Source organism: Amia ocellicauda, chromosome 8, assembly GCF_036373705.1.
Source record: "Amia ocellicauda isolate fAmiCal2 chromosome 8, fAmiCal2.hap1, whole genome shotgun sequence".
In the NCBI taxonomy this organism is placed as follows: Eukaryota; Metazoa; Chordata; class Actinopteri; order Amiiformes; family Amiidae; genus Amia; species Amia ocellicauda.
The window spans coordinates 8,936,784-8,949,813 of record NC_089857.1 but is presented as its reverse complement, the minus strand read 5'-3'; the positions used below and the strand labels follow the sequence as shown (position 1 = coordinate 8,949,813).

General features: G+C 43.4%; 8 non-coding genes and 3 pseudogenes across 8 annotated transcripts; all 11 read left to right on the top strand.

Annotated features, from left to right (window-relative positions):
- Positions 1-566: 566 nt before the first annotated feature.
- LOC136756834 (5S ribosomal RNA) lies at positions 567-685 on the top strand. The gene has a single exon (XR_010818891.1). It is a non-coding gene; the product is annotated as a 5S ribosomal RNA (ribosomal RNA).
- A 1,066-nt stretch (positions 686-1,751) lies between these two features.
- LOC136757371 (5S ribosomal RNA) lies at positions 1,752-1,870 on the top strand. Its single transcript, XR_010819399.1, has one exon. It is a non-coding gene; the product is annotated as a 5S ribosomal RNA (ribosomal RNA).
- Positions 1,871-2,925: 1,055 nt separating this feature from the next.
- Positions 2,926-3,044, top strand: LOC136756631 (5S ribosomal RNA). The gene has a single exon (XR_010818703.1). It is a non-coding gene; the product is annotated as a 5S ribosomal RNA (ribosomal RNA).
- A 1,066-nt stretch (positions 3,045-4,110) lies between these two features.
- On the top strand, positions 4,111-4,229 carry LOC136758041 (5S ribosomal RNA). Its single transcript, XR_010819847.1, has one exon. It is a non-coding gene; the product is annotated as a 5S ribosomal RNA (ribosomal RNA).
- A 1,044-nt stretch (positions 4,230-5,273) lies between these two features.
- Positions 5,274-5,382, top strand: LOC136757702 (uncharacterized; annotated as a pseudogene).
- A 1,055-nt stretch (positions 5,383-6,437) lies between these two features.
- Positions 6,438-6,556, top strand: LOC136756128 (5S ribosomal RNA). Its single transcript, XR_010818231.1, has one exon. It is a non-coding gene; the product is annotated as a 5S ribosomal RNA (ribosomal RNA).
- A 1,055-nt stretch (positions 6,557-7,611) lies between these two features.
- LOC136756117 (5S ribosomal RNA) lies at positions 7,612-7,730 on the top strand. The gene has a single exon (XR_010818220.1). It is a non-coding gene; the product is annotated as a 5S ribosomal RNA (ribosomal RNA).
- Positions 7,731-8,776: 1,046 nt separating this feature from the next.
- On the top strand, positions 8,777-8,885 carry LOC136757669 (uncharacterized; annotated as a pseudogene).
- A 1,055-nt stretch (positions 8,886-9,940) lies between these two features.
- LOC136757500 (5S ribosomal RNA) lies at positions 9,941-10,059 on the top strand. The gene has a single exon (XR_010819517.1). It is a non-coding gene; the product is annotated as a 5S ribosomal RNA (ribosomal RNA).
- Positions 10,060-11,125: 1,066 nt separating this feature from the next.
- On the top strand, positions 11,126-11,244 carry LOC136758040 (5S ribosomal RNA). The gene has a single exon (XR_010819846.1). It is a non-coding gene; the product is annotated as a 5S ribosomal RNA (ribosomal RNA).
- Positions 11,245-12,310: 1,066 nt separating this feature from the next.
- LOC136757683 (uncharacterized) lies at positions 12,311-12,439 on the top strand (annotated as a pseudogene).
- Positions 12,440-13,030: the final 591 nt, after the last annotated feature.

Here is a 13,030-nt window from a genome sequence, read left to right as displayed (position 1 = left end):
GGAGCTGCTGGATTTGTGTGTTTTCTTACCCCCTCACCATAGTTTGTCAAATGTTTAAACAACTGAATTTATATTCAAGGTTTGTTTCTCTTCATATGTTTTACTGGTTTACATTTGTCTCAGCAACCTGTTGAATGATTCTTCTGCTTTCAAAACAAAATGACAACAGGATGAATGCACACACTTGAAAATACAATACATGCAATGTTATGCATCATAGTGATGCAACCTCCTTTCAGTTTCATACTGCATGTCAATTGAAATCCTTACTGAAATGCACACCTTCTCAAGATTGCGCTTGACTGGCGTGTCAGGCACTCAATTACAGCTGTTTTATCAAGACAATGTGTTCGTTTTGTAATACATAGTTCCGGTCTGGTGTGGCACCCCAGCTAACGCACAACGTTGCCACAATGTTGCCACAACGTGACGTGTTAGCAGGGACTGTCTGCGGCGCGCTGGTGTGTCCCGGGCATTAGAGTAGAGAGACAGTTCAACTGTAAGTATGAACAGCAGAAACGGATATTGCCTTCCCTTTAAGTAGAGCGTCAGGGACAGCCTCCCTGGCTTACGGCCATACTAGCCTGAATACGCCCGATCTCGTCCGATCTCGGCTGCTAAGCAGGCTCGGGCCTGGTCAGTACTTGGATGGGAGACCGCCTGGGAATACCAGGTGCTGTAAGCTTTTGCATCTTTTACACACCAGAGGGCGACAAATCACGAGTTTTAACTTTGGATACACGCAATTTCATCATTATTTCAGATTTGACTTCCCCAAATACACAGGCATACAATAGATCTTGTTCTCCAACGTAAACGGTCCCTAGTAACTAGGGTACATTCGTAAATAAATTGAGCATCATGGCTAGAAGTGACTAAATGTTGCCTAATCTTTCTCATCGAGAAATGACACAATTACAGCAACACAAAAAGGAACTCCACCGGACAAAGTTCAGTGCTCACAAGGAGCCTCATTCAACACACACGGTTCCATTCCCATTCATGCAAAGCACGAAAGTGTAAAACTTGGGAACATACTTGAGAGCAAAGATCACATTCAATCTCATTCAAGGCACGGATGTGAATGCAACGGGATGAAATTACTGAAATGATGCCTGCCCTCGAACTGTGATGATGGACTACCCGACTCGCCAATAATATTGGGTTCTGGTGTATTGAAATACAGGAGCTGCTGGATTTGTGTGTTTTCTTACCCCCTCACCATAGTTTGTCAAATGTTTAAACAACTGAACTTATATTCAAGGTTTGTTTCTCTTCATATGTTTTACTGGTTTACATTTGTCTCAGCAACCTGTTGAATGATTCTTCTGCTTTCAAAACAAAATGACAACAGGATGAATGCACACACTTGAAAATACAATACATGCAATGTTATGCATCATAGTGATGCAACCTCCTTTCAGTTTCATACTGCATGTCAATTGAAATCCTTACTGAAATGCACACCTTCTCAAGATTGCGCTTGACTGGCGTGTCAGGCACTCAATTACAGCTGTTTTATCAAGACAATGTGTTCGTTTTGTAATATATAGTTCCGGTCTGGTGTGGCACCCCAGCTAACGCACAACGTTGCCACAATGTTGCCACAACGTGGCATGTTAGCAGGGACTGTCTGCGGCGCGCTGGTGTGTCCCGGGCTTTAGAGTAGAGAGACAGTTCAACTGTAAGTATGAACGGCAGAAACGGATATTGCCTTCACTTTAAGTAGAGCGTCAGGGACAGCCTCCCTGGCTTACGGCCATACTAGCCTGAATACGCCCGATCTCGTCCGATCTCGGATACCAAGCAGGCTCGGGCCTGGTCAGTACTTGGATGGGAGACCGCCTGGGAATACCAGGTGCTGTAAGCTTTTGCATCTTTTACACACCAGAGGGCGACAAATCACGAGTTTTAACTTTGGATACACACAATTTCATCATTATTTCAGTTTTGACTTCCCCAAATACACAGGCATACAATAGATCTTGTTCTCCAACGTAAACGGTCCCTAGTAACTAGGGTACATTCGTAAATAAATTGAGCATCATGGCTAGAAGTGACTAAATGTTGCCTAATCTTTCTCATCGAGAAATGACACAATTACAGCAACACAAAAAGGAACTCCACCGGACAAAGTTCAGTGCTCACAAGGAGCCTCATTCAACACACACGGTTCCATTCCCATTCATGCAAAGCACGAAAGTGTAAAACTTGGGAACATACTTGAGAGCAAAGATCACATTCAATCTCATTCAAGGCACGGATGTGAATGCAACGGGATGAAATTACTGAAATGATGCCTGCCCTCGAACTGTGATGATGGACTACCCGACTCGCCAATAATATTGGGTTCTGGTGTATTGAAATACAGGAGCTGCTGGATTTGTGTGTTTTCTTACCCCCTCACCATAGTTTGTCAAATGTTTAAACAACTGAACTTATATTCAAGGTTTGTTTCTCTTCATATGTTTTACTGGTTTACATTTGTCTCAGCAACCTGTTGAATGATTCTTCTGCTTTCAAAACAAAATGACAACAGGATGAATGCACACACTTGAAAATACAATACATGCAATGTTATGCATCATAGTGATGCAACCTCCTTTCAGTTTCATACTGCATGTCAATTGAAATCCTTACTGAAATGCACACCTTCTCAAGATTGCGCTTGACTGGCGTGTCAGGCACTCAATTACAGCTGTTTTATCAAGACAATGTGTTCGTTTTGTAATACATAGTTCCGGTCTGGTGTGGCACCCCAGCTAACGCACAACGTTGCCACAATGTGACGTGTTAGCAGGGACTGTCTGCGGCGCGCTGGTGTGTCCCGGGCTTTAGAGTAGAGAGACAGTTCAACTGTAAGTATGAACGGCAGAAACGGATATTGCCTTCCCTTTAAGTAGAGCGTCAGGGACAGCCTCCCTGGCTTACGGCCATACTAGCCTGAATACGCCCGATCTCGTCCGATCTCGGCTGCTAAGCAGGCTTGGGCCTGGTCAGTACTTGGATGGGAGACCGCCTGGGAATACCAGGTGCTGTAAGCTTTTGCATCTTTTACACACCAGAGGGCGACAAATCACGAGTTTTAACTTTGGATACACGCAATTTCATCATTATTTCAGATTTGACTTCCCCAAATACACAGGCATACAATAGATCTTGTTCTCCAACGTAAACGGTCCCTAGTAACTAGGGTACATTCGTAAATAAATTGAGCATCATGGCTAGAAGTGACTAAATGTTGCCTAATCTTTCTCATTGAGAAATGACACAATTACAGCAACACAAAAAGGAACTCCACCGGACAAAGTTCAGTGCTCACAAGGAGCCTCATTCAACACACACGGTTCCATTCCCATTCATGCAAAGCACGAAAGTGTAAAACTTGGGAACATACTTGAGAGCAAAGATCACATTCAATCTCATTCAAGGCACGGATGTGAATGCAACGGGATGAAATTACTGAAATGATGCCTGCCCTCGAACTGTGATGATGGACTACCCGACTCGCCAATAATATTGGGTTCTGGTGTATTGAAATACAGGAGCTGCTGGATTTGTGTGTTTTCTTACCCCCTCACCATAGTTTGTCAAATGTTTAAACAACTGAACTTATATTCAAGGTTTGTTTCTCTTCATATGTTTTACTGGTTTACATTTGTCTCAGCAACCTGTTGAATGATTCTTCTGCTTTCAAAGCAAAATGACAACAGGATGAATGCACACACTTGAAAATACAATACATGCAATGTTATGCATCATAGTGATGCAACCTCCTTTCAGTTTCATACTGCATGTCAATTGAAATCCTTACTGAAATGCACACCTTCTCAAGATTGCGCTTGACTGGCGTGTCAGGCACTCAATTACAGCTGTTTTATCAAGAGAATGTGTTCGTTTTGTAATATATAGTTCCGGTCTGGTGTGGCACCCCAGCTAACGCACAACGTTGCCACAATGTTGCCACAACGTGGCGTGTTAGCAGGGACTGTCTGCGGCGCGCTGGTGTGTCCCGGGCTTTAGAGTAGAGAGACAGTTCAACTGCAAGTATGAGCGGCAGAAACGGATATTGCCTTCCCTTTAAGTAGAGCGTCAGGGACAGCTTCCCTGGCTTACGGCCATACTAGCCTGAATACGCCCGATCTCGTCCGATCTCGGAAGCTAAGCAGGCTCGGGCCTGGTCAGTACTTGGATGGGAGACCGCCTGGGAATACCAGGTGCTGTAAGCTTTTGCATCTTTTATACACCAGAGGGCGACAAATCACGAGTTTTAACTTTGGATACACGCAATTTCATCATTATTTCAGATTTGACTTCCCCAAATACACAGGCATACAATAGATCTTGTTCTCCAACGTAAACGGTCCCTAGTAACTAGGGTACATTCGTAAATAAATTGAGCATCATGGCTCGAAGTGACTAAATGTTGCCTAATCTTTCTCATCGAGAAATGACACAATTACAGCAACACAAAAAGGAACTCCACCGGACAAAGTTCAGTGCTCACAAGGAGCCTCATTCAACACACGGTTCCATTCCCATTCATGCAAAGCACGAAAGTGTAAAACTTGGGAACATACTTGAGAGCAAAGATCACATTCAATCTCATTCAAGGCACGGATGTGAATGCAACGGGATGAAATTACTGAAATGATGCCTGCCCTTGAACTGTGATGATGGACTACCCGACTCGCCAATAATATTGGGTTCTGGTGTATTGAAATACAGGAGCTGCTGGATTTGTGTGTTTTCTTACCCCCTCACCATAGTTTGTCAAATGTTTAAACAACTGAACTTATATTCAAGGTTTGTTTCTCTTCATATGTTTTACTGGTTTACATTTGTCTCAGCAACCTGTTGAATGATTCTTCTGCTTTCAAAACAAAATGACAACAGGATGAATGCACACACTTGAAAATACAATACATGCAATGTTATGCATCATAGTGATGCAACCTCCTTTCAGTTTCATACTGCATGTCAATTGAAATCCTTGCTGAAATGCACACCTTCTCAAGATTGCGCTTGACTGGCGTGTCAGGCACTCAATTACAGCTGTATTATCAAGACAATGTGTTCGTTTTGTAATATATAGTTCCGGTCTGGTGTGGCACCCCAGCTAACGCACAACGTTGCCACAACGTTTCGTGTTAGCAGGGACTGTCTGCGGCGCGCTGGTGTGTCCCGGACTTTAGAGTAGAGAGACAGTTCAACTGCAAGTATGAGCGGCAGAAACGGATATTGCCTTCCCTTTAAGTAGAGGGTCAGGGACAGCTTACGGCCATACTAGCCTGAATACGTCCGATCTCGGAAGCTAAACAGGCTCGGGCCTGGTCAGTACTTGGATGGGAGACCGCCTGGGAATACCAGGTGCTGTAAGCTTTTGCATCTTTTACACACCAGAGGGCGACAAATCACGAGTTTTAACTTTGGATACACGCAATTTCATCATTATTTCAGATTTGACTTCCCCAAATACACAGGCATACAATAGATCTTGTTCTCCATCGTAAACGGTCCCTATTAACTAGTGTACATTTGTAAATAAATTGAGCATCATGGCTAGAAGTGACTAAATGTTGCCTAATCTTTCTCATCGAGAAATGACACAATTACAGCAACACAAAAAGGAACTCCACCGGACAAAGTTCAGTGCTCACAAGGAGCCTCATTCAACACACACGGTTCCATTCCCATTCATGCAAAGCACGAAAGTGTAAAACTTGGGAACATACTTGAGAGCAAAGATCACATTCAATCTCATTCAAGGCACGGATTTGAATGCAACGGGATGAAATTACTGAAATGATGCCTGCCCTCAAACTGTGATGATGGACTACCCGACTCGCCAATAATATTGGGTTCTGGTGTATTGAAATACAGGAGCTGCTGGATTTGTGTGTTTTCTTACCCCCTCACCATAGTTTGTCAAATGTTTAAACAACTGAACTTATATTCAAGGTTTGTTTCTCTTCATATGTTTTACTGGTTTACATTTGTCTCAGCAACCTGTTGAATGATTCTTCTGCTTTCAAAACAAAATGACAACAGGATGAATGCACACACTTGAAAATACAATACATGCAATGTTATGCATCATAGTGATGCAACCTCCTTTCAGTTTCATACTGCATGTCAATTGAAATCCTTACTGAAATGCACACCTTCTCAAGATTGCGCTTGACTGGCGTGTCAGGCACTCAATTACAGCTGTTTTATCAAGACAATGTGTTCGTTTTGTAAAATATAGTTCCGGTCTGGTGTGGCACCCCAGCTAACGCACAACGTTGCCACAACGTTTCGTGTTAGCAGGGACTGTCTGCAGCGTGCTGGTGTGTCCCGGACTTTAGAGTAGAGAGACAGTTCAACTGCAAGTATGAGTGGCAGAAACGGATATTGCCTTCCCTTTAAGTAGAGGGTCAGGGACAGCCTCCCTGGCTTACGGCCATACTAGCCTGAATACGCCCGATCTCGTCCGATCTCGGAAGCTAAGCAGGCTCGGGCCTGGTTAGTACTTGAATGGGAGACCGCCTGGGAATACCAGGTGCTGTAAGCTTTTGCATCTTTTACACACCAGAGGGCGACAAATCACGAGTTTTAACTTTGGATATACGCAATTTCATCATTATTTCAGATTTGACTTCCCCAAATACACAGGCATACAATAGATCTTGTTCTCCAACGTAAACGGTCCCTAGTAACTAGGGTACATTCGTAAATAAATTGAGCATCATGGCTAGAAGTGACTAAATGTTGCCTAATCTTTCTCATCGAGAAATGACACAATTACAGCAACACAAAAAGGAACTCCACCGGACAAAGTTCAGTGCTCACAAGTAGCCTCATTCAACACACACGGTTCCATTCCCATTCATGCAAAGCACGAAAGTGTAAAACTTGGGAACATACTTGAGAGCAAAGATCACATTCAATCTCATTCAAGGCACGGATGTGAATGCAACGGGATGAAATTACTGAAATGATGCCTGCCCTCGAACTGTGATGATGGACTACCCGACTCGCCAATAATATTGGGTTCTGGTGTATTGAAATACAGGAGCTGCTGGATTTGTGTGTTTTCTTACCCCCTCACCATAGTTTGTCAAATGTTTAAACAACTGAACTTATATTCAAGGTTTGTTTCTCTTCATATGTTTTACTGGTTTACATTTGTCTCAGCAACCTGTTGAATGATTCTTCTGCTTTCAAAACAAAATGACAACAGGATGAATGCACACACTTGAAAATATAATACATGCAATGTTATGCATCATAGTGATGCAACCTCCTTTCAGTTTCATACTGCATGTCAATTGAAATCCTTACTGAAATGCACACCTTCTCAAGATTGCGCTTGACTGGCGTGTCAGGCACTCAATTACAGCTGTTTTATCAAGACAATGTGTTCGTTTTGTAATATATAGTTCCGGTCTGGTGTGGCACCCCAGCTAACGCACAACGTTGCCACAACGTTTCGTGTTAGCAGGGACTGTCTGCGGCGCGCTGGTGTGTCCCGGACTTTAGAGTAGAGAGACAGTTCAACTGCAAGTATGAGCGGCAGAAACGGATATTGCCTTCCCTTTAAGTAGAGGGTCAGGGACAGCCTCCCTGGCTTACGGCCATACTAGCCTGAATACGCCCGATCTCGTCCGATCTCGGAAGCTAAGCAGGCTCGGGCCTGGTTAGTACTTGAATGGGAGACCGCCTGGGAATACCAGGTGCTGTAAGCTTTTGCATCTTTTACACACCAGAGGGCGACAAATCACGAGTTTTAACTTTGGATACACGCAATTTCATCATTATTTCAGATTTGACTTCCCCAAATACACAGGCATACAATAGATCTTGTTCTCCAACGTAAACGGTCCCTAGTAACTAGGGTACATTCGTAAATAAATTGAGCATCATGGCTAGAAGTGACTAAATGTTGCCTAATCTTTCTCATCGAGAAATGACACAATTACAGCAACACAAAAAGGAACTCCACCGGACAAAGTTCAGTGCTCACAAGGAGCCTCATTCAACACACACGGTTCCATTCCCATTCATGCAAAGCACGAAAGTGTAAAACTTGGGAACATACTTGAGAGCAAAGATCACATTCAATCTCATTCAAGGCACGGATGTGAATGCAACGGGATGAAATTACTGAAATGATGCCTGCCCTCGAACTGTGATGATGGACTACCCGACTCGCCAATAATATTGGGTTCTGGTGTATTGAAATACAGGAGCTGCTGGATTTGTGTGTTTTCTTACCCCCTCACCATAGTTTGTCAAATGTTTAAACAACTGAACTTATATTCAAGGTTTGTTTCTCTTCATATGTTTTACTGGTTTACATTTGTCTCAGCAACCTGTTGAATGATTCTTCTGCTTTCAAAACAAAATGACAACAGGATGAATGCACACACTTGAAAATACAATACATGCAATGTTATGCATCATAGTGATGCAACCTCCTTTCAGTTTCATACTGCATGTCAATTGAAATCCTTACTGAAATGCACACCTTCTCAAGGTTGCGCTTGACTGGCGTGTCAGGCACTCAATTACAGCTGTATTATCAAGACAATGTGTTCGTTTTGTAAAATATAGTTCCGGTCTGGTGTGGCACCCCAGCTAACGCACAACGTTGCCACAACGTTTCGTGTTAGCAGGGACTGTCTGCGGCGCGCTGGTGTGTCCCGGACTTTAGAGTAGAGAGACAGTTCAACTGCAAGTATGAGCGGCAGAAACGGATATTGCCTTCCCTTTAAGTAGAGCGTCAGGGACAGCTTACGGCCATACTAGCCTGAATACGTCCGATCTCGGAAGCTAAGCAGGCTTGGGCCTGGTCAGTACTTGGATGGGAGACCGCCTGGGAATACCAGGTGCTGTAAGCTTTTGCATCTTTTACACACCAGAGGGCGACAAATCACGAGTTTTAACTTTGGATACACGCAATTTCATCATTATTTCAGATTTGACTTCCCCAAATACACAGGCATACAATAGATCTTGTTCTCCAACGTAAACGGTCCCTATTAACTAGTGTACATTCGTAAATAAATTGAGCATCATGGCTAGAAGTGACTAAATGTTGCCTAATCTTTCTCATCGAGAAATGACACAATTACAGCAACACAAAAAGGAACTCCACCGGACAAAGTTCAGTGCTCACAAGGAGCCTCATTCAACACACACGGTTCCATTCCCATTCATGCAAAGCACGAAAGTGTAAAACTTGGGAACATACTTGAGAGCAAAGATCACATTCAATCTCATTCAAGGCACGGATTTGAATGCAACGGGATGAAATTACTGAAATGATGCCTGCCCTCAAACTGTGATGATGGACTACCCGACTCGCCAATAATATTGGGTTCTGGTGTATTGAAATACAGGAGCTGCTGGATTTGTGTGTTTTCTTACCCCCTCACCATAGTTTGTCAAATGTTGAAACAACTGAACTTATATTCAAGGTTTGTTTCTCTTCATATGTTTTACTGGTTTACATTTGTCTCAGCAACCTGTTGAATGATTCTTCTGCTTTCAAAACAAAATGACAACAGGATGAATGCACACACTTGAAAATACAATACATGCAATGTTATGCATCATAGTGATGCAACCTCCTTTCAGTTTCATACTGCATGTCAATTGAAATCCTTACTGAAATGCACACCTTCTCAAGATTGCGCTTGACTGGCGTGTCAGGCACTCAATTACAGCTGTATTATCAAGACAATGTGTTCGTTTTGTAAAAAATAGTTCCGGTCTGGTGTGGCACCCCAGCTAACGCACAACGTTGCCACAACGTTTCGTGTTAGCAGGGACTGTCTGCAGCGTGCTGGTGTGTCCCGGACTTTAGAGTAGAGAGACAGTTCAACTGCAAGTATGAGCGGCAGAAACGGATATTGCCTTCCCTTTAAGTAGAGGGTCAGGGACAGCCTCCCTGGCTTACGGCCATACTAGCCTGAATACGCCCGATCTCATCCGATCTCAGAAACTAAGCAGGCTCTGGCCTGGTTAGTACTTGCATGGGAGACTGCCTGGGAATACCAGGTGCTGTAAGCTTTTGCATCTTTTACACACCAGAGGGCGACAAATCACGAGTTTTAACTTTGGATACACGCAATTTCATCATTATTTCAGATTTGACTTCCCCAAATACACAGGCATACAATAGATCTTGTTCTCCAACGTAAACGGTCCCTAGTAACTAGGGTACATTCGTAAATAAATTGAGCATCATGGCTAGAAGTGACTAAATGTTGCCTAATCTTTCTCATCGAGAAATGACACAATTACAGCAACACAAAAAGGAACTCCACCGGACAAAGTTCAGTGCTCACAAGGAGCCTCATTCAACACACACGGTTCCATTCCCATTCATGCAAAGCACGAAAGTGTAAAACTTGGGAACATACTTGAGAGCAAAGATCACATTCAATCTCAATCAAGGCACGGATATGAATGCAACGGGATGAAATTACTGAAATGATGCCTGCCCTCGAACTGTGATGATGGACTACCCGACTCGCCAATAATATTGGGTTCTGGTGTATTGAAATACAGGAGCTGCTGGATTTGTGTGTTTTCTTACCCCCTCACCATAGTTTGTCAAATGTTTAAACAACTGAACTTATATTCAAGGTTTGTTTCTCTTCATATGTTTTACTGGTTTACATTTGTCTCAGCAACCTGTTGAATGATTCTTCTGCTTTCAAAACAAAATGACAACAGGATGAATGCACACACTTGAAAATATAATACATGCAATGTTATGCATCATAGTGATGCAACCTCCTTTCAGTTTCATACTGCATGTCAATTGAAATCCTTGCTGAAATGCACACCTTCTCAAGATTGCGCTTGACTGGCGTGTCAGGCACTCAATTACAGCTGTTTTATCAAGACAATGTGTTCGTTTTGTAATATATAGTTCCGGTCTGGTGTGGCACCCCAGCTAACGCACAACGTTGCCACAATGTTGCCACAACGTGGCATGTTAGCAGGGACTGTCTGCGGCGCACTGGTGTGTCCCGGGCTTTAGAGTAGAGAGACAGTTCAACTGTAAGTATGAACGGCAGAAACGGATATTGCCTTCCCTTTAAGTAGAGCGTCAGGGACAGCCTCCCTGGCTTACGGCCATACTAGCCTGAATACGCCCGATCTCGTCCGATCTCGGAAGCTAAGCAGGCTCGGGCCTGGTCAGTACTTGGATGGGAGACCGCCTGGGAATACCAGGTGCTGTAAGCTTTTGCATCTTTTACACGCCAGAGGGCGACAAATCACGAGTTTTAACTTTGGATACACGCAATTTCATCATTATTTCAGATTTGACTTCCCCAAATACACAGGCATACAATAGATCTTGTTCTCCAACGTAAACGGTCCCTAGTAACTAGGGTACATTCGTAAATAAATTGAGCATCATGGCTAGAAGTGACTAAATGTTGCCTAATCTTTCTCATCGAGAAATGACACAATTACAGCAACACAAAAAGGAACTCCACCGGACAAAGTTCAGTGCTCACAAGGAGCCTCATTCAACACACACGGTTCCATTCCCATTCATGCAAAGCACGAAAGTGTAAAACTTGGGAACATACTTGAGAGCAAAGATCACATTCAATCTCATTCAAGGCACGGATGTGAATGCAACGGGATGAAATTACTGAAATGATGCCTGCCCTCGAACTGTGATGATGGACTACCCGACTCGCCAATAATATTGGGTTCTGGTGAATTGAAATACAGGAGCTGCTGGATTTGTGTGTTTTCTTACCCCCTCACCATAGTTTGTCAAATGTTTAAACAACTGAACTTATATTCAAGGTTTGTTTCTCTTCATATGTTTTACTGGTTTACATTTGTCTCAGCAACCTGTTGAATGATTCTTCTGCTTTCAAAACAAAATGACAACAGGATGAATGCACACACTTGAAAATACAATACATGCAATGTTATGCATCATAGTGATGCAACCTCCTTTCAGTTTCATACTGCATGTCAATTGAAATCCTTACTGAAATGCACACCTTCTCAAGATTGCGCTTGACTGGCGTGTCAGGCACTCAATTACAGCTGTTTTATCAAGAGAATGTGTTCGTTTTGTAAAATATATTTCCGGTCTGGTGTGGCACCCCAGCTAACGCACAACGTTGCCACAATGTTGCCACAACGTGGCGTGTTAGCAGGGACTGTCTGCGGCGCGCTGGTGTGTCCCGGGCTTTAGAGTAGAGAGACAGTTCAACTGTAAGTATGAACGGCAGAAACGGATATTGCCTTCCCTTTAAGTAGAGCGTCAGGGACAGCCTCCCTGGCTTACGGCCATACTAGCCTGAATACGCCCGATCTCGTCCGATCTCGTCCGATCTCGGAAGCTAAGCAGGCTCGGGCCTGGTCAGTACTTGGATGGGAGACCGCCTGGGAATACTAGGAGCTGCAAGCTTTTGCATCTTTTACACACCAGAGGGCGACAAATCACGAGTTTTAACTTTGGATACACGCAATTTCATCATTATTTCAGATTTGACTTCCCCAAATACACAGGCATACAATAGATCTTGTTCTCCAACGTAAACGGTCCCTAGTAACTAGGGTATATTCATAAATAAATTGAGCATCATGGCTAGAAGTGACTAAATGTTGCCTAATCTTTCTCATCGAGAAATGACACAATTACAGCAACACAAAAAGGAACTCCACCGGACAAAGTTCAGTGCTCACAAGGAGCCTCATTCAACACACACGGTTCCATTCCCATTCATGCAAAGCACGAAAGTGTAAAACTTGGGAACATACTTGAGAGCAAAGATCACATTCAATCTCATTCAAGGCACGGATGTGAATGCAACGGGATGAAATTACTGAAATGATGCCTGCCCTCGAACTGTGATGATGGACTACCCGACTCGCCAATAATATTGGGTTCTGGTGTATTGAAATACAGGAGCTGCTGGATTTGTGTGTTTTCTTACCCCCTCACCATAGTTTGTCAAATGTTTAAACAACTGAACTTATATTCAAGGTTTGTTTCTCT